Source organism: Pongo pygmaeus, chromosome 4, assembly GCF_028885625.2.
Source record: "Pongo pygmaeus isolate AG05252 chromosome 4, NHGRI_mPonPyg2-v2.0_pri, whole genome shotgun sequence".
NCBI lineage: Eukaryota > Metazoa > Chordata > Mammalia > Primates > Hominidae > Pongo > Pongo pygmaeus.
This window is the reverse complement of record NC_072377.2, coordinates 116,951,096-116,974,468: the sequence shown is the minus strand read 5'-3', so window position 1 is coordinate 116,974,468 and position 23,373 is coordinate 116,951,096. Positions and strand designations below refer to the sequence as shown.

At 36.3% G+C, this 23,373-nt stretch overlaps 1 protein-coding gene across 16 annotated transcripts in view; it reads right to left on the bottom strand.

Moving 5' to 3' along the window:
• Positions 1 to 23,373, bottom strand: part of APC (APC regulator of WNT signaling pathway) — a 139,444-nt gene that overhangs the window by 93,037 nt on the left and 23,034 nt on the right. For 6 of the 16 annotated variants that reach the window (XM_054488717.2, XM_063665135.1, XM_063665142.1 and 3 more), the window contains exon 1: positions 15,937 to 16,038. The exons of 5 other annotated variants lie outside the window; for them this stretch is intronic. The gene's annotated coding sequence lies outside the window, so the exon portion shown is untranslated. Of the gene's footprint in view, positions 1 to 15,402; positions 15,511 to 15,936; positions 16,039 to 23,373 lie in introns of those variants that run through there. 5 more of the 16 variants (XM_063665134.1, XM_063665136.1, XM_054488722.2 and 2 more) reach the window with 2 other exon arrangements.

Genomic DNA, 23,373 nt, shown 5'->3' with positions numbered 1-23,373 from the left:
GACTATCTTAATTATTTAATAGCTAAAAAGTATTAAGTAGTGTGCACTTAAGCAATACTTAAACATCTTGACATTAAAAAAATGCCTCTGTAATATGAAATCCACTACACAGAATAAGGCAGACAGGTTGTAACACTGGCTAGTCACGACAATATTGGAGTTCAGCAATTGGAAGACTCTACCAAAGGAAATCAAGGGACTCATATTAGATCTAGTTAGTTCTACAATGGCTAGAATCAACAGTAAACCTGGTACAATCCAATGACATCTGAGGAGGAAGGGGAGTCCTGCAGGCAGGGATCACCTACAAAAGTCTTTGGTTGAAAAAAATTGAGTCTTGTGTGTTAATTTCAGGCCTGGTCATGATTTAATCTTTGCCCTTTCATTTTAATTCATTTCACAATTTGTAAATGAACATTTACAATCTGCTTTAACATAACTTACAGTGATATTATTAGGATTAATAAAAAAAGTATGCTAAAAAATAAGAGTACTATGTAAATGTAAGTTATATTATGAAAATATACATGTAACATAACCTCTTCAGTAAGATATAGGGTTCACCCATAGTTAAGACCCCTCCTCTGACCAATGGACAAGGGGTGAAGAAGTAATGCAGCCAAAGGAGACATCTCAAAAATAAAGCAAAAATCCACAGGAGTGATCATTATTTTGTTTTACATCTTATTAATAAGCAGGTCTGAAAATACCCAGCACATTATAAACCATATGACAGAGGTAGGGATCTGACAGAATTTGAATAATGTGAACCTTAAATTAACAGGTAATTTTACATCAAAATAATAAAACAAAATAAGAGAAAAGGTAGTAACAGAGAAAAAAATGGGCACACACACCTTTATTGAGACACAGAAGTTATAACCTCACACAACCACAACAAGAGCCAGATGGGCAAGACGAGCAGAGACTGCTAAAAGTACTCTTTATTACAGGAAAAAAAAAATCAACTCTTCAGATGAACAATTAAACTTTTAATCATCTTTTTTTCCCCTAACTCCAGAATCCCAATCATTAAAGTTCTTTCTGCTCTAGAAAGAATCTAATTTTATGGAAAAAATAACATGTTTCATGGAAGAATACCCAACCTTATATTGTTTTAGGATGCTGCAGCCATACCTCCCTAATCCAAAACTTGTGAAGTCATACAAAATTTGTGAAGTCATACTTTGGAATGCCTTTTTTGCAATTACAAGAATTGCATACCAAATATATCTTTAAAACATTTTTTAAAATCTGAAACTTGTGTGATCATATTACAGCTGCCACACACCATGAAATGGGGAAAACCTCCCAATCTTTCACTTTACTGAGAGCATGCAAACCTCTCAATTTGTTTTTCTGCAGTTAAGATGACCACTAAAGACACTGCTCCACCTTGTAAGTGTGGGGTAGGGGAGAAGAAAGCACAAGGACTACTATCTAGACTTTTATTCAAATGTTCATTAGAAAACAAATTTACAAGTATTGCAAGAAATTAAAGCAAGGAAGCAAAAAATTTCAGGCTGGCAAAAGATAATCAGAATTAAATGTGGAGGATCATTATTTTCAGAAGCTTGAGATCACTTCTTTTTTACATTAGTGGAGCTGCTTTTATTGTTTTGTTTTCATGGAAAAACAAACATATTTTCCAGCATTTTTAGATGAAATGAGGAAAATATGAATAAGAAGGCAGGAAAGCAAAAGAATCATAAAAGATGACTCTGCTCAACTCTATGCAAACAAATTTGAAAACCCGAAATAATTTACTAGACGATATAATCTACCAAAACTGATCCCAAGAGATGAAAAATATAATTTACAATGAAAAAGTCACTGTTAGAAAATTAATTATATCATTTAACATAGTAGATATGGGAAAAAATCATATGTTCAGGCCAAAGATGAGGAAAAGACACTTTACAAATTTAATTCCCATCCTTGTTGAAAATACTGAATAAAAAAGAACATTTCTTTAGCATGATCTATCAGCCCCAAGGCCAACAGCATACTTAATGTGGAAACACTGGATATAGTCCTACAGTCAGGGTACCATTCTATTAGTCATAATATTAGTCAACACAAATTAATGAATAAAATTAGAAAAAAATTAGAAAGGGAACATTATTCACAGATAACATAATTATATACCTGGAATATACAAAAGCATCAATGAAATATTATTATAATAATATAATTTGGTAATATAATGTAGTACAAAGTATACAGAAATCATTCCTTTATAGGGGAGAGAAACCAGACAGAAGATAAATGAAAGAAAAGATCCCATTTACAATAAAAAATGAAAATATCTGGGCATAAACTGCACAAAAAGAGTCCAAAACATATATGAGAAAGATAGAAAAGTAGACTTCAACAAATGGAAAGACGTATCTTATTCTGGTATACCAAGATTCAGCAACATAAAAATGCCATTTCTCCCTAAGCTAACTTATAAATTTTACAGTCCCGATAAAAATACTATATAAAGTTTTTGTTTATTTTCTGCACCTAGACATTTAAAAAACTGAAAATATGAAAGAAGAGCAGGGAGTAAACCAACTACATATTAAAATATTGTACAAAGCCTTTATAATTAAAACCATATAAATGTAGTTAACTATATTGTACCAATAGATTATAGTCTTTTTGTTTTGATAATCGTAGTAGGGATATATAAAATGTTAATCATCTGGGGAATCTGTAAAAGGTATATAGAAACTGTCTGTACTATTTTTTCAATTCTTCTGTAAGTCCAAAGTTATTTAAAATTAAAAGTTTTTTAAAAAGCTACAATACGAGTACATGAATAGATCAACCACGAGAACACAACGTTTAAAATCCAGAAGTAAATATATATACATTCAGTATATGATTAAAGTGGCATCTCAATACTTGTAAAAAGATAGAATTTAAAGTGGTCCTGGGAAATAGGACAGCCATGAGGAAAAAGAAAAAACTGCATCTATTCCTCATACAACACACTAGGATAACTTGCAAAAAGGAACAGAGATTTAAATGTTTGAAAAACATTTCATTGCTTATGAGAGCAGACTTTTATTTTTTTAAGTAAAGATATTTAAATGGTGTATACCCTGTTCAAAGGATGGTATGGAACATTTTGATTTTGTTTAATGGGCGTAAGACACACAGAGGGCCAAGCAGAGTTCTCTAAAGTAATGACGTCCGTTACTAGACTAGGAGTAATAAAGGAGATTCTTAGGGTACTTCAAACAAATGGGAAAGTTTCTATTTGCTATAAAAGCACAACTACATTAAAATAAATAATGCACATCTGTACAGTGAAATACTACATTTGTATTAAGAAGAATGAGGCTGATGTAAAAATGAGGTTGATGAAAAACAAAACAAACAAACATAAAAAACAGGCAAAAGCCAAAAAAAAAAAAAAAAAGAATGCTCATCACTAATGTCTTATGTGGTCCCTCCTGTTCCAGTAAAAATAAAGCAGTGCATAGGGATAAAAAATATCACTTAAAGAACATACAAAAATAGAGCCACTGCTTATAGAATCAAGGTATGGTGTCTGGTGGTAAGCCTTCCTTTTTATTACATACCCTTTGAAGAGTCTGAAAAGCAAAGCATTGGCCAGGTGGCGGTGGCTCACGCTTGTAATCCCAGCACTTTGGGAGGCTGAAGCGGGCGGATCACTTGAGGTCAGGAGTTCAAGACCAGTCTGGCCAACATGGTGAAACCCCATCTCTACTAAAAATACAAAAATTAGCCAGGTGTGGTGGCATATGCCTGTAATCTCAGCTACTTGGGAGGCTGAGGTGAGAGACTAGCTTGAACCTGGGAAGTGGAGGATGCAGTGAGCCGAGATTGCGCCACTGCACTCCAGCCAGGGAGACAGAGCAAGACTCCATCTCAAAAAAAAAAAAAAAAAAAAAAAAAGAGAAAAAGAAAACCATCCAAAAGTTGGATTAAAAAACAACAACAACAAAAAACAACTAAGTATGATTAGAGAGGGGAAAAAGAAAACAATCTCCAAACATATTAAAGATTCTAGGAAGAGGGAATTGATTCAAGAAGCAACAGAAAAACCTTAATAGTTCTACAACTATTAAAAAATTGGACCAGGCATGGTGGCTCATGCCTGTAATCCCAGCACTTTAGGAGGCCAAGGTGGGTGGATCACGAGGTCAGGAGATCGAGAGCATCTGGCCAACATGGTGAAACCCCGTCTCTACTAAAAATACAAAAATTAGCCGGGCATGGTGGCGTGTGCCTGTAGTCCCAGCGCCTCAGGAGGCTGAGGCAGAAGAATTGCTTGAACCCGGGAGGTGGAGGTTGTTGCAGTAAGCCAAGATCGCGCCACTGCACTCCAGCCTGGGTGACAGAACAAGACTCCATCTCAAAAAAAAAAAAAAAAAAAAAAAAAAAAATTGGAGCAGTAAGTATTAATATCTTTCCCCGTCTCCTCCAAATCCTTCAAAATACCGTATCTGAATGGTTTTACAAACACCTTCTACCAAACTTTTAAGGAACAAATCATTCCAATCTTATATAAATGCTTCTAAGGATGGAAGAACAGCAAATATTTTCCAATGCATTCCATGAAGCCAATCTAACCATGACATAAAGGTCAAAGATTGTGTGAAAAAGAATAATTATAAGCTAATATTTACAAATATTGATTCGAAAAATCTAAACGAGATTATCAGGAAGCAGAATACAATAGCATACAGTAAAGAAACTACAGCAGAACAAAGCTGAGTTTATTCCAGGAATGTGAGTAGAGTGCAATATAAGATCATTTATATGTGTTACTCGCTACATTAAAATACTAAAGAAAAACCATCTTAGGCAAAGAAAAAACTTTCCATAAAAACCTGGAAATAGGAGAGAAACTGTCAGAGCTAAAGCAAACTTCATGCTTTTTTTCTGAGAAAGGGTTTTGCTCTGTCACCTAGGCTTACCGCAGCCTTGACCTCCCTGGCTCAAGTCTCAAGTAATCCTCCTGCTTCAGCCTCTAGAGTAACTGGGACTATAGCACAAGCCAACATGCTCAGCTAATTTTGTAAACCTCATTCTTTTTTTTTTTAAAAAAACAGATGAAGTCTTGCTCTGTTGCCCAGGCTGGAGTGCAGTGGCATGATCTGGGCTCACTGCAACCTCCCAGGTTCAAGCAATTCTCATCCCTCAGCCTCCTGAGTAGCTGGGATTACAGAGATGGGGTTTTACCTTGTTGGCCAGGCTGGTCTCAAACTCCTGACCTCAAGTGATCCGCCTGCCTCCACCTCCCAAACTGCTGGGATTACAGGCGCTCCACACCCAGCCATAAACTTCATTCTTAATAGTGAAATGTTACAGATATTCTCTATAAAATCAGGAATAAGATGTCTACTATCCACACTTCCAGTCAACATAATCCTGGAAGTCCTAATTCACACAGTAAAATTTAAAAAAGAGAAAGCGTAATCACTGGAAAGAAACAAAATAGAAAAATCTTAGAAATATAAAAATTTTATGTTTGCCAGATACAAAATCAATAATATACAAAAAAGTTTTAAATTACAAGTAGAATTCACCTCATCCATTTTAATTCTTTTCTCTTTAACAACCCTTTTCTATTTCTCTTTCTCTTCCCTACTAAGGCCCCATTAGGTGGTGATATTCAGTCTTCTGTTTGCCATATTCCTTCCCCACGCTTTCCTTTGCTTACATTCTGTAAATAGCTACGTAACACTGGCTAGACCTATCCAAGCCCATACCACGTGTGGGCAGGTCTCAAGATGCCCATCCCAATGACCAGGAGCAGGGGTTGGCAAACATTTTCTGTAAGGGCCAGATAATAAATATTATAAGGCTTTGTGGGTCGTATGATTTCTGTTGCAACTACTTGACTTTGTAGCTGTAGCACAAAAGCAGCCCCAAAGACATAAACAGATGAGCATGCCCGTGCTCTAATAAAACTTAATTTACAAAAACAGGTGGTCTAAAGCACAATTTCCTAATTTGGGTTTTCAAACACCCCAAGGTAGCCCAAATAATTTCAAAGGCCATTGAGAAATTCCTAATACTAAAATTAGTATTTTACTTTTAAATACTAAATTTCCAACCTGCCATGTTGGAAAGAACAGAGAACTAGGAAGTCTTAGAATCCTTGATTTTTTTTTCAGTGATCCATTTTAATTCCCACAATTTCTTCATCTTCCAGAAATTTGTTACAATGTCAATCTGAATGTCTCCTACTCTTTATGGCATTGTAAGCTCACATCTTTATTTTGTTTTTACTATCACTTTAATGGGGTCTTAGGCGAAAGAGGTGATAAATTTGGGAGATTAATTCACTAGCTTGAATAAGAAATTTTACTTTACATTTAGATCTTTAATTCATAAGGCATTTTTATTGTGTATGGCATGAGTGTAGTGGTCTAACTTTATTGTGTTTCATATGGATAACTGAAAGTAGTAATAAATAGTGCAATTACTTCAGCACTATTAAACAAACCATTTCTTTTCCACTGAATGGAAATGTATCTCTTATATGCTCAATTCTCATACTTAGAACTGTAACTATATTAATTTGAGACAGGCTCACATTTCCATACTAAGTCTTACTATATCTCATGAATAATTTAGGCTCTGCAATCAAATTTTCCAGGGTTTTTCCCCCTCAAGAAAAAGGTCCTATGCCTCTATATCTTTCATATCAAATTTATCCCTGGGCTTTTGGCTATTTGAGTTGCTGTGAATGACCACCACCACGCCACATCAAATACCGCTAATGGCCAGGTGTGGTGGCTCATGCCTGTAATCCCAGCACTTTGGAAGGCTGGGGCAGGAGGATCAAGTGAGACCAGCTTGGGTAACGTAGTGTGAACCCATCTCTTAATAAAAGAAATAAAGAAAAACAAATATTGCTAGTATATATAAAAGCTACTAATTCTATTTAACTCATAACCCTTGTGTGGCCACCTTATCAAATGATTCTATGCATTCTAATAGGGTTTCCAGTGGATTTTCTGGGTATGCAATCATATAATCTGTAAGTGATGATACTTGTGACTCTTCTTTCCTGCATTTGTACCTCACTTTTTTTTTCACGTTTTACTGTTAGCTTGAAATTTAAAATGTTGAATAAACTATCTTATTCTTGATTTTAATAAGAATGGCATATTATTTCACTATTTAATATTCTTACTTTTAGATTTCAGTAAATTTTTTTAACATGTTTAGGCATTTTCCTTTGAGTTTAAAGTTTTTGTTAGTAGTGGCTGCTGAACATAAATAGCAGTTTTTTGTATAATCATATCGTTTTTCTTTTAATTTCTTGATGCAGTCAGTTATAAGATTTTTGAATGTTGACCTATCCTCCATTCCTGAAATAAACCCCACTTGTTCATGTTTTATTCTTTTACGAGTCTGTTGATTTTTCCATATTTCACTTAGATTTTTAAAGAGAAAACGTATAGTTTTAAATTTTTATAGTATTTTGAAATATAAGGTTTTCAATTAAGCTTATGCTAGTTTGCAAAATGAACTGATAGATGTCTCATCTTTTTATATGGTCTGGAATAGTTTGAATAGTGTCTATTCTTTGAAAGTCAGCTAGAATTCAAATCAGAAGGTGCCTTTTTTCTTTTTTCTTATCAAAGTGACGGATACTCAAAAGAGGTGCCATTTTAGAGCTAAGATTTTTTTAAAGTATTTTAAAGTTTCTTCTGTGGTTTACTCTTTTCATGCTTTCTCCATCTGGTATTAATTTTATTCATTAATAGTACACTAGTAAACTATTTCTTTCCTCTAGTTTTTCAAATGTATTGTCAGAGTTGTATATATTCTGTCATTTAAAAATTCTTTATCTGAAGGTATCTTTTCTCATTGATGTTCTGTTTGTCTTTCATTCCTTTAAACTTTCTAGGGTTTCATTTATTTTATTGGTGTTTACCAAAACAAAAACATCAACATACCCTTTCCACTACTTTATTTTCTATTTTATCAATTTCTTTATCTTTACTAATTATACCCTCTTATTTTCCTTTGGTTTACTTTGTTATTTTTAATAGTTATTTAAAGTGAAAGGCTGACGTGGTGGCTCACGCCTGTAATCCCCACACTTTGGGAGGCAGGTCAGGAGTTTGAAACCAGCCTGGCCAACATGGTGATATCCTGTCTCTACTAACAATACAAAAATTAGCCGGGCGTGGTGGCACCCGCCTATAGTCCCAGCTATGGTGTGGGGCGGGGAAGGGGGTGTCACTGAGACAGGAGAATCGCTTGAGGTGGAGGTTGCCGTGAGCCGAGATTGCACCACTGCACTCCAGCCTGGGCGACAGAGTGAGACTCCATCTCAAAAAATTATAATAATAATAATAATAAAGTGAATATTCATTTATTTTCTTACTTCACTTAAACATTCACTTATTTGTTTCTTCCTTAATAATATAAATTTTAAGGACATAAATTTTTCTCTTAGTACAGCCTTATCTGCATTCCACAGGTTTTAGTATGAAGTGTTCCCCTCTTTATTTCTAGATAACTCATGATTTCCATCTTGATTTCCTCTTTGATCTAGGGGATACTTCAAAGATCCATCTCAATTGTTAGGTATATAAGGCTTTTTGAGTCATCTTTTTATTGTCATTGATATATTGTTTATTAGATTAATGGAAGACTATTGCTCATAAAATTGTTACCATTTGAAAATTTTCAAAGGTTTGCTTTGTAGTCAAGAACATGACTAATTTTCAAAAAAATTTTACTAAAAATGTTTTAAAAGGAAAAGTATATAAAGTTCTATAACTGTTTGACTGCAGCATATTATTTAAATCCTATATATGCCCTTATTTTTTGTGTATTTGATATGTGAAATTCAGAAAGCCTGATATTTATTTAGTACTTACAATATCCCATGTACTGTAAATGCTTTCTATATATTAACTCATTTAATCCTCACAACCACCTATGAGGTAGGTGTTACTCATTTTTGAGTTAAGAAAAATGGAACTCCAAAATAGTAGATAACTTCCCTAAGAACACATATCAAGAGCCTATGCCAGAATTCAAATCTGTATTTGTTTTTAATGCTCATGCTCTTAAAAACTGTATAACTTCTGTCTGGTGTTCACAATCTATTATATCTGATAATAGTCTACCTTCAAAACTTATTTCCTATTAAGTTCCAAGATAACCTTCCTCAAGTAAGTTTCTCCTCACTTTCCTCTACAAACTATTTCTGACCTTTATATTTTTGTTTATACCTCCTCCCCTTTCTGAATACCACATCCTTTTTTCCTCTGCTGTTATAATATATCCTCATCCTTTAAGGCCCAGCTCAGTTTCTTACACAAAATCTTCCTGACATCTCTAGCCAATAATGAATCTTCCTGCTTGCTGAACAGTAAATGCCATACAATTTGGCCTAACTTCTCAAATTATTCCATTTTATCTTGGGGTGTTTTGTCTTCCCAGCTGGAGCATAAATATCTTGAAGACAAGGTCTATATCTAATACTTAACTTTTGTAACTCCCAAAATGCTTTACTCAGAGACAGCCACATAAAAGACAAATATACATGTAAGAATGAACAGAAAGGGTGCATTATCAGCCACAGAGGGCAGACAACAGAAAGAGAGGGCACAAGTTCAGAGAATGTCCAAGATGACTTTTCCATAAAAAAAGTAAGACAATATGCCTTGTTACCCACAAGGTACCATATTTAGGTAACTTATTATTCACAAGGTACCAAGTATTAAGGGAGTGTTATGGGTTGAACTGTGTTTCATAAAAAGATATGTTACAGGTGTGAGCACAGTGGCTCACACCTGTAATCTCAGCACTCTGGGAGGCTGAGGTGGGAGGATCACTTGTAGACAGGAGTTCGAGACCAGCCTGTGCAATATAGTGAGGCTCTGCCCTTATGAAAAAAAATTAAAAATTAGCCAGCTGTGGTGGCACATGTTTGTAATCCTAGCTACTTGGGAGGCTCAGTTGGGAGGACTGCTTGAGCCCAGAAGCTACTCTAGCCTGCACAACAGAGGGAAACAAACAAACAAACAAACAAACACCAAAAAATGTCATGTCAAATGTGACCTTATTTGAGGACAGAGTCTTCATAAATGGATCAAGTTTGAGATGAGGTCATACTAGATTACAGTGGGCCCTAAATTCAATGACTGGTAAGACAATGACAGATCAAGTTTCAATAAAGCGCCCATAGAACTGGTGTTATAACAAGTCTAAAAGATACAAAGAGAAATTTAATAAGGCCGTGTTGCTTTAACGTTTCTCAGTTTCTATTACAGACTATGTCAGAAGTAGCTGATACACTGATATAAATTAAGTGATGATAAAATCAAGAATCTAATTGAACAATGAATATCTGCTTACCATCTTGGTGATCATTATATATTATACTATGCTTTAAATAAACTTGGTAAATGAAAATCTGAATTTACCAAAAGAAAGTAACACGCATTCACAAAAGTAAAAATAACTAAAAAAATCCTTCAGCTTAAAAAAATGGAGACCCAGATGAGTATGCCTGTGTATGGCCCCACAAAGATGGCTAAATCCTAGTCCCCAAAACTTATGAATGTGTTACCTTATGTGGCTAAAGGAACTTTGCAGATGTGATTAAGTTAAAGATCTTGAAGCCGATTTTCCTGGATTATCTGGGTGGACCCAATGTAATCACAAAGGTTCTTTTAAGAAGGAGGCAGAAGGGTCAGAGAATAATATGTGACAAGAGCAGCAGAGGGTCAGATTCAGAGAGAGATTTAGAATGCTGCTGGCACTGAAGATGGAGAAAGAGGCCATGAGATAAGGAATGCAAGAAGCTGAAGAAAAGCAAGAAAACGGATTCTTCAATAGAATCTCTAGAGGAAACGCAGAGCCACTGATATCTTGATTTTGGTCCAGTGAAAACCGTGTCTGATCTCCAGGACTGCAAGATAATACATTTGTGTTGTCTTAAACCACTAAGTTTGTGTTAATTTGTTACAACAGCAATAGGAAACAATGCCCTATAATCCAGTGATCCCTCTCCTAGGGATAAATCCAGTGAAACTGTTTCACTGGTCGATGTAGTGATCTTAAAATATATCATAAATTCTTTGACCCTACTCCTTTAAGAGGTGGATCCTAATTCCTCTCTTTGGTGGGCTGGACTTAGTGACTCACATCTAATAAACAGAATACAGCAGAAGCGATGGTGTGTGACTTCTGAGTCTAGGTCACAAATGGTCTTTCTGTTAGAATCATTGAGGGAAGCCAGCTGCTATGTCATGAAGACATTAAAGCAGCTCCATGGAGAGGCCCACGTGACAAGGAACTGAGGTCTCTTGCCAATAGCCAATGAAAAACTGAGACTATGTGAGTTAGCCATCTTGGAAGAAGATCCGTCAGTCTAGTCAAGCCCTTCAGATGACTGTATCTGTGACTGACATCGTGACTGCAACTTCATAAGAGATCCTGCCTGAGTCAGACCATCCAACTAAGACATTCCTGAATTCCTGCCCCACAGAAACTGTTTAAGCCACTAAGTTTTGGTACAATTTGTTATACAGAAATACATAAATAACATAGTCTCTAAGGAGACATGTATAAGAAAGTAAATCATAAAGGTGTTTGTGCTTAACGGGATTTGGAGAAAACTTACGGCCTTCACTGGAGGAACAGTGATAGGTACATTGAATACTATACAGCAGAGTTAGCATCACAAACTAGATGGACATAAAGTAAAATGGATAGATCTTAAAAACAGTATTGAGTTAATAATGTTCAAAAATTATGTAAATTAAAAACACAGGTTTGAGTACACACAAAAAAAGTAAAACCCAAGCAGACACTTGCACACCCGCGTTCATAGCAGCATTATTCATGACAGACAAAAGGTGGAAACAACCTGAAGTGTCCACTGACAGATGAATGAACAAAATGTGGCATATACATGCAATGGAATATCATTTAGACTTAAAAATGCTACATTATTTGTAATGTACCTTCGAGACATTATGCTAAGTGAAATAAGCCAGGTGCAAAAGAATAAATATTAAATGGCTTTTCTTATTAGAGGTTCCTAGAATAGTCAAATTCTTTGAGACAAAAAGTGGAATGGTGGTTGCCAAGGGTTGGGGGGAGGGGAAATGGCATGTTAGTGTTTAATGTGCACAGAGTTTTAATTAGGGAAGATTAAAAATTTCTAGAGATGGGTGGTGGTGATGGTTGCACAACAATGTGAATGTACTTAATGCCACAGAACTGTACACTTAAAAGTGCTTAAGATGGTAAATTTTATGTATATTTATCACAATAAAATTTTTAAAAAAATCTCATTAACTGTAAAAAAACAGACTCACAAAATGATGCTATTTCTCAAGAATTTATGCATATTAAACACACAAGAGGAGTGGGAGCAGGGTGTGAGAATAAAGGGGAGAAGGCTTACCTTGTATCAACTGATGATGTACGATTTGATTTACAAAGTCAACTTTTGAGAACATACCTATTCACTTATAATGTTCTCATTGTACATTCAAGATACTTAGTACTTCAAAAGTAATTTAGTTTTCAAAAATTCTCTGTGACTCTAAGCAGATTTTATGAAAAAGCAGTGTTTCAAAGAGCAATCTACCATATTCTTCTAAATTAGAGGATATCTTAGATTATATAAATCTTTAAATATCCTAGGAGTAGCCAAAGCAGTGTTTAACTTGTAATGAAATTTCACATAATTCTACCATGAGTTTTCTTAGAGATTAGTTTACATGTCTTATTTGACTCCAGCATCTTTCACAGATGATATTTAGAAGGTATCCTAATAAATATGTAGTGAATGTATTTCCTAAACTATTACCTATCTTTTCTGAACCATAATACTCTATCCCATTTTATGTGTTGCATAGGTAGGTTTCAGATTCTAATACAAGAAAAGGGGGAGAAGGGAGATCAAAATTGAAGAGAACATTTAAACATATACAAGTATAAAAGATTGGTTAAATTTCATAAAATGAGTAACAGTTTATAAAACAGACAAAAATGGTAAAATCTACAGAGCAATTAATGCAAATGGAAAAACTTCATGGTGGCTCACACCTGTAAATCCCAGCACTTTGGGAGGCTGAGGTGGGAGGATCATTTGAGCTCAGGAGTTTGAGACCAGCCTGGGCAACATGGCAAAACCCCATCTCTACAAAAAATATAAAAATTAGCTGTGCACGGTGGTATGTGCCTGTAGTCCCAGCTACCTGGAGGGCTGAAGTGGGAGCATCACTTGAGCCTGGGAGGTTGAAGCTGCAGTGACCCATGTTTGCTACTGCACGCCAGCCTGGGTTGACAAAGTGAGACCCTGTCTCAAAAAAAAAAAAAAAAAAAAAAGAAAAGAAAAAACAAAAACTTCAATAGCTTAAATTCAGTTCATAAAACATTTATGAATATTTAATTTTAAATTCCTTAAACAGCACAATTCAGGCCATATCAGAGCAGTGAATAATTTCAAACACCACTAAAGCCAATAGGTCAGTCATAGATTAGATATACTACAAGAGGAATGAAATAAACTTTAGTTCTTTATTTCTTATTTAATTCAGAAAAACATCTCAATCTAACACTGTTCTACTTAGATGTGTTCATATGATTAATAAGACGATCTTTAAAAAGTTGTTTATGAATGTCATTATGAAAACTGCTGCTTCTCCATTTGCTTAGTCATCAGGTATTTTTTAAAGCATTCTTATATTGTAGATAAAAATCCACAACCAAGTAGGATTGCCTTTTCATTTTTTGAATAATTTGTCAGTGACTTATACTGTTTTTCAAATTACCTCTGTTGTATATTATTTTGTATGTATGTAATAGGCATTATAGTTTTATAGAATTAGAATGAAATAGAAGACTTAAGTTCTTTACATTGTTATACAATATTTGACCTTGGATAAAGTCACAACATACTTGAATAGGAGTCTCTAACATTTAAAATAAAAATAATGCTACACTGAGCTGTTAAAATGGTAAAAGAAGGTAATTTATGTAAAAATAATAGTTTTATAGACTCTCAAACACTATGCTAATGGAATTCAAAGAACTGAGTAATATTAGCTGTTAAATGTCATTTGGAATTTTAATGTGACATCTTTAGTTCTAGCTATAGTTTCCATCAGATTTTAAAAAAGAGACTCTAAGTACTTTTTTTTGAGATAGGGTCTTGCTTGGTTGCCCAGGCTGGTTTTGAACGCCAAGGCTTAAGTGATCCTCCTGCCTCAGCTTCCCTCAGCCTCCTGTTTAGCTGGTATTACAGGCATGGGCCACCACGCCCGGCTCCTAAGTACTATTAACCCTGATATCCATGATCAAGTAATTCTTAAAGCAGAAATAATTTTTTAAAGAACTACTTAATCAGTGAAAAATTTATGTAGTCTTGTTTATCTAAGCCAGCCCAATTCCGTATTATCTTGAAAATATTACTGAAACAATATAATAGGTCATCTTAAGACTTTCTATTACATAAACATTATTTAAGAGACACTGTCACTGACCCTGGAGGGCTTTACAAAGCCACTGCCATCCTTATTAAGGGAGTGGGGAGGTGTGGCAGGCTGGCTACTATAAATGTGCATAAAGATAGCCTTTTACATTTAGGTAAAGGAAAAAAAAGCTCAATGAAAAACACTTTATATCAAGAGTATACCTCATGAGTATTCACTAAACAGAAATACATCTAGAAGAAAAGCCATGTTGCTTTAATTTAAAATATTTGCACACTGAATAAATATCTTAAATATCATAAATATTTATTCAGTGTTATCTAAAAGCAACCAAAGAGAAATATAAAATTACTTAAATATAGGTCTTAAATATTAGGCCTACAAAAATTTGTTCACCATAATTTTTGACAAAGTAATTTACATTGTAAAGTGGTTTGCTCTTGAATGACCTAATTAATGGCATAAAAGCTTCACTAACAAAGGAAAAGATCCACTGTTTCATACATAATTTATTAAGATTTCCTATAGGATTTATGTTAAATCAAAGAATTTGAGCATCACTTTCGTGATGTAGAATCAAAGTGTCCAATACATTCCAATGACAAAACATTCATAGCCTGACATTTTTCCTACTTTAAAAAACAGTAATTTTTTTCTGCTGTTCAGGCTGCCTTTATCAACTACGGCTTCTTGTAAATGGGCTTCTACCCCCAGCATCTGCTGCAAGGTTTCTTATTCCTCTGCAGTTGTCTTTTCAGCCTAACAGAGGGAGAAAAAGCACTGCTGCAGTCATCCGCAAAAAGCCACTACCACTGCATTTTGTAACTAACAAAGACACTGGTATCTTTTTGCCACCCTATTCACAGGGAGTTTACTTAGGTGTTTTACAAAAGCAGGCACACTACTGGTGACCAGTATTTCACCAACCAACACCACCACTCACACTCTGCAGTACCTGCCTCCTCCTCTTTCTCTCATCCCCAGTAGCTCTTTCCACTAGATTCACATCAGCCATCTGCAGCGGTTTTGTCTCCTCTCTCTTTTGGCCACCACTGCATGTGTCCTTGTCGCCAGGGAGGAAAAGAAGCCTTTCAATGGGGTAGAGCTTTTGCTCCTCGTCATGAATATGCTCCATTCTTTGTTGTCCTCTACCCGTTTCCTTAGATACTGTTATTCCACTCTGTCAAATGGCATTATAAAAACAAAAACCCCTTCTAGCTTCAAAAACAGCTTTTCTCAGCAGACTCCCCTTAACACTTCTACCCCTCCCCCTTCTTCCTCTTCTGTCAAAAACCCTGGATCCGAAGTACAGGAAATCCATCTCCAGTGCTGCAGTGGGGGGCGGGGGGACGACGCCCCTGCCTCCTCGTTTGGCATGCTGCAGTGGACCCTGTGCTAAGGAAAGGCCATCGGTTTAAGACAGTGCGAGGGAAAACCGCCTTCCCCCTCCCCCCGCAGCAAGCCTGGCCATGGTGGCTCCAGCACCTACCCCATTTCCGAGTCCGGCAGCACCTCCATTCTGTCTCCAGTGACACCCTGGCGGGCTGCACCAATACAGCCACATGTCGGTCACGTGCGCCCACACCCAGCCAATCGGCGGGCTCCCGACGGGAATGGGGAGCGCCCTGGTCCGCATCCAGCGGATTACAGAGCTGCTTCTCTCTCCGCTTCCCGACCCGCACTCTGCAGAGGGGCACAGGGCCCCGCCCAACCGCACAGCCTGCCTATCCCTAGCCCCGTACCCCTCGGTGGTATGCCCTCACGGCCCCAGTCCCCAGCAAGCAAGGAAGTTGATGGTAGTTGACACGCATAGTAAAGAGTCGGGGGAGTTCCGCAGGGCAGAGGGATTAGCACAAGATGCTAGAGGTGGGAGGGAGAGTAATAAATTACATCTCGATTGCTATGATTTTTGCAGCACAGAGAAACAATAATATTAAATGTATTACAATGAATAATTTTACATTACAAGTCACTGAGTTGTTAAGACTGATGACTTGTTAGATAGATCACTCGAATTATATTTGAATTAAAAATAGTTACCAGAAAAGCTATGCTAGCAGCTTAGTAGTGGAGATCAGAACTCTGGAGTCTGGGTTGCCTGGGTTGAAGGTTTACTCCTGTCACTCTAGCTCTGTAACTTTAGTTATTTAACCTCTCAGTGTTTCAATTTCCTGCTGTATAAAATGGGAACAGAAGTACAGAATAGAGGAGTTAACATATATGAAGTATTTAGAGCAGTCCCTGACACATACACAGAAGTGCTGTTAGCTACTACAAATCTGAGGCTTTAATGTAGTATTTTAATGCAAATTCTACAATGCATTTAAATCTAACCAGGTGATGCTTAAATTCCTAATTTTATGAGGTTGAAGGACAAAATCCAAACTGTCAAGAATTTATAAAGTTAAACTTAAATTCTGGTTTAAATGGGGGGAAACCAGTTTCTATTATCTATTTAAAATTTAAAAGGATACTATACGTCAAGTTTTTTTGTTTGTTTTGAGATAGAGTCTTGCTCTGTCACCAGGCTGGAGTGCAGTGGTGCAATCTCGGCTCACTGCAACCTCCATCTCCCGGGTTCAAGCAATTCTCCTGCCTCAGCCTCCCAAGTAGCTAGGACTATAGGCACGTGCCATCATGCCCAGCTAAATTTTGTATTTTTAGTAGAGATGCGGTTTCACCATGTTGGCCAGGATGGTCTCAATCTCCTGACCTCGTGATCCGCCCACCTTGGTCCCTCGAAGTGCTGGGATTACGGGTGTGAGCCACTGTGCCCGGCCTAAACTTAAAGTTTTTAAATGAAGCATATTATAATCGTTTCTTAATTTTCAAATAGTATGAAAAGAAGCAAGCTATTAAATAGCATAATTGAGGCAATTCCATTTGATTAAAAAAGGTATATATTAGAAAAGCAACAGACACACAACAAAATGTCCGTAGAGGTTATCCCTGGAAAGTGAGATTATGGAGCTATTTCTGCTCTCCTTTCGTGCTTTGTTTTTTTTCTCTTTCATTAGTCCCTGTGTTACAATGCCTGATATACAGCAAATACACCCTAAATATTTAATTAACAAGTGAGTTATTTCCACACTGATGGCATACTACTGTTCTATTAAAAGTTTAAATATATTTAGAAACAATTTCCCTTCATATTTGAAATAAATAAAGCATGTAAATCAATTTGATTCTATCCTAAATAACTCTATTATGAGAATGACTTCGTTTTACAAAAGGCTTTCAAAATCCTCTTACTGAAAGCACATGATTCACTGCACAGGACTTATTTACAAGTCATTTTTTGTGACAAATTCAGAATAGGTAATTTCTCATAAGGCCTAGAACTTCCAGAAGGAAAACAGTCTTTCAAAACAAAGAATACCTTTTAAAAGCTCCTCAAAAGAGCTTCTTAGTACCCTGACACAATTGTAAGCCTATTACTCTTGACTCAGACTATGATTCAAGCTATTATTTAGTAAACCAGTTTGTAGCCAAAATGTTTGTCTAAATTTTTACTGCATGTATCATAGATATTCATCAGTGACTTAAATGACAGAGTTGTAAAGAAAGCTACGACCATTATATGTTCATTAGTCACTATGCTTTAAATCTAAAAGAAAGCCAAGTTAAACATTTTATATTGTACAATGTTGCCAATTACTCAGTAATATTTTTCAGATTTTTAGAGATTCCACAAAAGTTTAGTTTGAATTTTTAAAACTGCTTAGCTATTTTAAAACTATAATTAAATATAGATACATAATCAAAATATATTGGGCCAAAGTTCAACATGGAAAATTACTGAAGCATTACCTTGTGTTACCAAGTTTGCACATAGCTCAGAATAAAGCTCCTGCCATCTCTATTTAATTGAAGATGTTATTTACACTACATATATATATATATATATATATATATATGCATTAAAAATATTTTCTGGGCAGGGTGCAGTGGCTTATGCCTATAATCCCAGGAATTTGGGAGGCCGAGGTAGCCAGATCACTTGAGCTCAGGAGTTGGAGACCAGCATGGGCAACATGGCAAAACCTCATTTCTACCAAGAATACAAAAAAATTAGCCAGCTGTGGTGGCACGCGCCTGTGGTCCTAGCTACTCAAGAGGCTTAGCTACTCAAGAGGCTGAGGTGGGAGAATCACTTGAACCCAGGAGGCAGAGGTTGCAGTGAGCCGAGATCTTGCCACTGTACTCCAGCCTGCGCAACAGAGACCACGTCTCAAAAGATATATATTTTTTTCTGATCAAAATGAAACAGAAATAAATTGTGTAACACTGTTTAAAGACCGCACTGACAAACATCTCTTATTTTCAGTATCAGTGTTTGTTATAACCAGCTTCATTGCTTTTAGTAAATGGTTTCATATGTAAATGCTGTAAATATGAACATATAATTCAACTTAAAAAACCCTTCTGAACCTTCTGCAGCTACAAAAAAAAATGACTAAATAGGATTAATAGGATTTTTAATGTCTTAAATATTACATTCCCCAGCTACTTCGGAGGCCGAGGCATGAGAATCTCTTGGACCTGGGAGGTGGGGGCTGCAGTGAGCCGAGATCACACTACTGCACTCCAGCCTCAGTGACAAAGCAAGACTCTATCTCAAAAAAAAAAAAAGGCCACACAAGAAAACCCTTTCCATTCCATTTTTACCTAGGCACTTTTGGCCTAATTTAAGACTTGTGGTTTAAAAAACTGACAAGAAGAATATTGACAATAATAACTAGTGTAAAATGAGTTAAAATTAGTGCTCCTTTCAGTTGCCTTAATTGACTCTGGTGCTTTACTGATAAACTTAATCGTTTCTCTTTACTGAAGACCTTAGACATAGAATAGAGTTATGCCTACAGTTATCAACAAGCTTTTTTTTTCTTTCAAAATAATAATTATGCATTGAAAAAACAGTTACTAGTATAAATTTAACTTCTACAGGTACTAAGGCATCAAATAAAGCTCAGATTTAGAAACCTTTCAGTGTTTGGATTTATACTTAGTTATGGTACGATGGAAAAGCCTAAGAAGAGATAAGTTAGATGTGTGCCAAATTGGTTCTGTATTTTTCATGGGATATGAGAACGAGGTGAAATGTTACAATGGCAATGAGATTTTCAGTGATGTACAAACTAAGTGGGAGATCTTGACCCACGTGTCTGTCTTTATCTATATCTGTTTGTCTATCCATCCACCTAACCATCTCCCATTTTTTTAGGGACAAGGTCTTGCTCTGTCACCCAGGCTGGAGTGTAGTGGCATAAGCACAGCTCCCTGTAACCTCGAACTCCTGACCTCAGGTGATCCTCCTGCCTTGGCCTCACAAGGTGCTGTGATTACAGACGTGAGCAGCCACACAGGACTGGGAGATATAGTCATAGTCTTCTACGGGCAAGACTTACCGGTATGTTCTATGTTACCTCAAGGAGTGAGTCTCAAAAGAAGTGTTCCTAGCATCTAATAGAATCTTAATTAATTTTCCTCCCACCAGTATCCTCTCTAATCAGCAAACACCAAAATAGTTCTTCACACTTTTGCTCAAGAACATTCCATGTCTTTCCACTGCTGACAGTGGAACTGAGACAGTTTGGAGTTTAGGCATGGAGTGCCCTGAGGTCATGTTAATTAGTCTTCCTACACTAAAATACTTCCTAAGCGTATTAAATGTCCTATGGCTGCCAAAACAAATTACCACAAATTTAGTGTCTTAAAACACAAATCTGATAACTTACAGTTTTGTAGGTCAGAAGTCTAAAATGGGTCTCACTAGGCTAAAACCAAGGTGTCTGCAGGGCTGCACTTCTTTCTAGAGGCTCTAAGGGGGAATCTGTTTCCTTATCCTTTTTGGCTTCTACAGATCCACTGTATTTTACGGTTCATAGCACTTTGCCTCCATCTTCAGAGCAAGCAATGGTGGATTGAGTCTCTCTCATTCTGCAGGACTGACCTTGCTCCTTCTCAAATCTCCTTCTCTGACTCTCATTTTTCTGCCTCCCTCTTCCACTCTTAAGTAACCTCTTTAAAGACCCTCACATTTGGCCCACCTCAATAATCCAGGATCATCTTCCTATTTTCAAGTTACCTCATTAGCCATTTTAATTCCCTTTTGTCACATAACCTAACATATTCATAGATTCTGGGGACTAGGAAGCAGACATTTGTAGGGAGCCATTATTCTGCTGACCATACTATAGCTTTGTCTCCAACTATTTCAGAACTTGCATCCTGATAATAAAATTAACTAATCAGCCCTCTCTAAAACTTATAGCTTATTACTCATATAGCTCTTTGCTACTCTACTGAGATACTTTAGAAGACTCCAGCATATGGAGATCGAAGACTTAGGTTCAAGTTCTTAATCTTTCACTTTGTAGCTTGATAACGCTGGAAAAGTCATTTAACTTTTCTAAGGCTTGAATACTCCTTCATCTATAAAATGGGAATAACTGACTTATCTTGCAGAGCTGTAATAAGGATCATTATGTATTATGAACAAGCTTTATAAACTGAAACAATTTTTTAAAGTAAAGGATGATTAATTGCTCTACTGGCCCAAATCACGGTTTGGCTTAAACATAAATTCCCATGAAGTAATCCAGCAACCCACCTAGAATCAATTCATCTCTTCCCTTCATTGTTCCTACATCTTTTATGGCACAAACACATTTTGTACCTGTGTGTATACACCTCCTATCCCATTCCTGACTATAAAAATCCCAAGGTAAGAGCCCACACCTGATTTTGTCTCATATCTCATGGTGTGCATCACAATGTTTTCTACATAGGTGTTCATTAAATATTATTTTAAGAAGTGATTTTAAATTAACCTGCAAAGGGCATTCAATTATTAAGATGCGCTCATGGAATAATAGTACAGCAATTGTTAAATAATATTATTGTAAAATATAACCTTCTACTGAGGAAATGGAATATTCTAAGTTAAAACTCTGGCCCCTGTATATGGAAAAACAAATATCGTGATGCAGCCACGGGACTGTTTCTGAGCTTAGTTGTTACACTGCAGAATCCCTTTAGTATTCCGAGGAGCTTTTAAAACACCAAGAAAGAATCTGTGGGTAGTGCCCAAGCTTTGGTATGTGCTGCCAAGGATGAGAAACACCAAGCACTCCTTTAGATTCTGCTCTCGAAGTTCCCACTGCACTACAGTAGGGAAACCATTTTGAAATAGCCTTTTAATTTGGAGTGTTATACAGCCTCAGGACTTGCTTACAGGAGAAAGAAACTTAGTTCTTCCTGTCAAAAAGCTTTCCAGGTATCTTGCATAAGTACTGGCAATTAACATGAGAAAAAATATAAAGGACTAATAAATACATAGAAAAATGTTCTGGTCATGTGCAATGGCTCATGCCTGTAATCCCAGCACTTTGGGAGGCCAAGGTGGGCAGATCACTTGAGGCCTGGAGTTTGAGACTAGCCTGGCCAACATGGCGAAACTCTGTCTCTACTAAAAATACAAAACTTAGCCAGGCGAGGTGGCACATGCCTGTAGTCCCAAATACTCGGGATGCTGAGGCACAAGAATCACTTGAGCCTGGGAGGCAGAGGCTGCAGTGATGAGATTGCACCACCGCACTGCAGCCTGGACAACAGAGCAAGACTCTGTCTAAAAAAAAAAAAACAAAACCAAAAAACCCCAGAAGAATGTTTTAGTATATCAAATGATCAAAGAAATAGAAATAAACACAAGAGTACTATAAAAATAGGCAATATTTTTAAATAATATTGTAGGGTCAGTGAGGACACATAAGTCTTTAAAATGTTTACTATGATTTGAGTATGTCCCCCAAACGCCTGTGTCGGAAATTTAATCCCCAATGCAACAGTGTTGGGAGCTGCAGCCTAATGGTAGGTATTCACGTTCCACCCTCAGTAATGGATTAATGTGTTTTATTAAAAAGCCTGAGGCTACAAATTTGATCCCTTGCTTGCTCTGGCCCTCTCCTGTCCTTCCTCCTTCCACCTTGGGATGACACAATAAGAAGGCCCTCACCAGATGCTGGTGCCATGCTCTTGGACGTCTCAGCTCCTATAACTATGAACCAATAAATTTCTGTTCATTATAAATTACCCAGTCTCAGGTATTTTGTTATAGTAGCAGAAAATGGACAAAGGCAATTCTTATACTCAAGCAAGCCCAATTAAAAGAAATTATCCTATGTACAGATACCTCTACAAAGATCTGTAATTCGGCATTACTTATACTACCGAAATGTTAGAAAAAACCTCAACGATTACTAACAACAGCTTGGTTAATTATACTTTTGGCACATTTATAAGATGATTAAAATTATGTTGTAAAATATAATTATATGATATATAATTATATAATCCATATATTATGTGAAAATGCAGAATATTGTGTTTAATATGATATAAACTAGCTTTTAAAAAATAAATTGCGTATGTACACAGAGAAAAGCAGAGAGAGATAAAATATCATGTTTCCTTCCTAGGAATTACAAGAATTTTAGTTTTTCTGAATTTTATAAAATTCCTACAACCTAATATATATAATTTCTTTCCATTTTTTTTAAGTTAAGTACTTCTAGGTTGGACACTAACTGAAGTTACAACATTAGAGGAGAGAGAAATTAACATTTGCTTCTCAACCTGTGGCCAAAGGCAGATTCAGATTTTGTGGCGACCAGGAGCCTATAATAAAGGGGCAGGTGGGTGGGAGGGTCCTTAAGAAAAACACAAATTAATTCAAGATTGCTAGTGCTGCTCCTGCAAGGGCCTTAGAAAGGGCCATGCAATTAGGTTCACTAAACTTCATTAGTTTCATGATAAATATGCTTCTAAACCAGTGGCAAACATTATGTTAGGCATTTTCATATATTCAATCTAATCTAACCCTAACAAAACTTCTATAGAGATAAAAGTATCACTATTCACATAC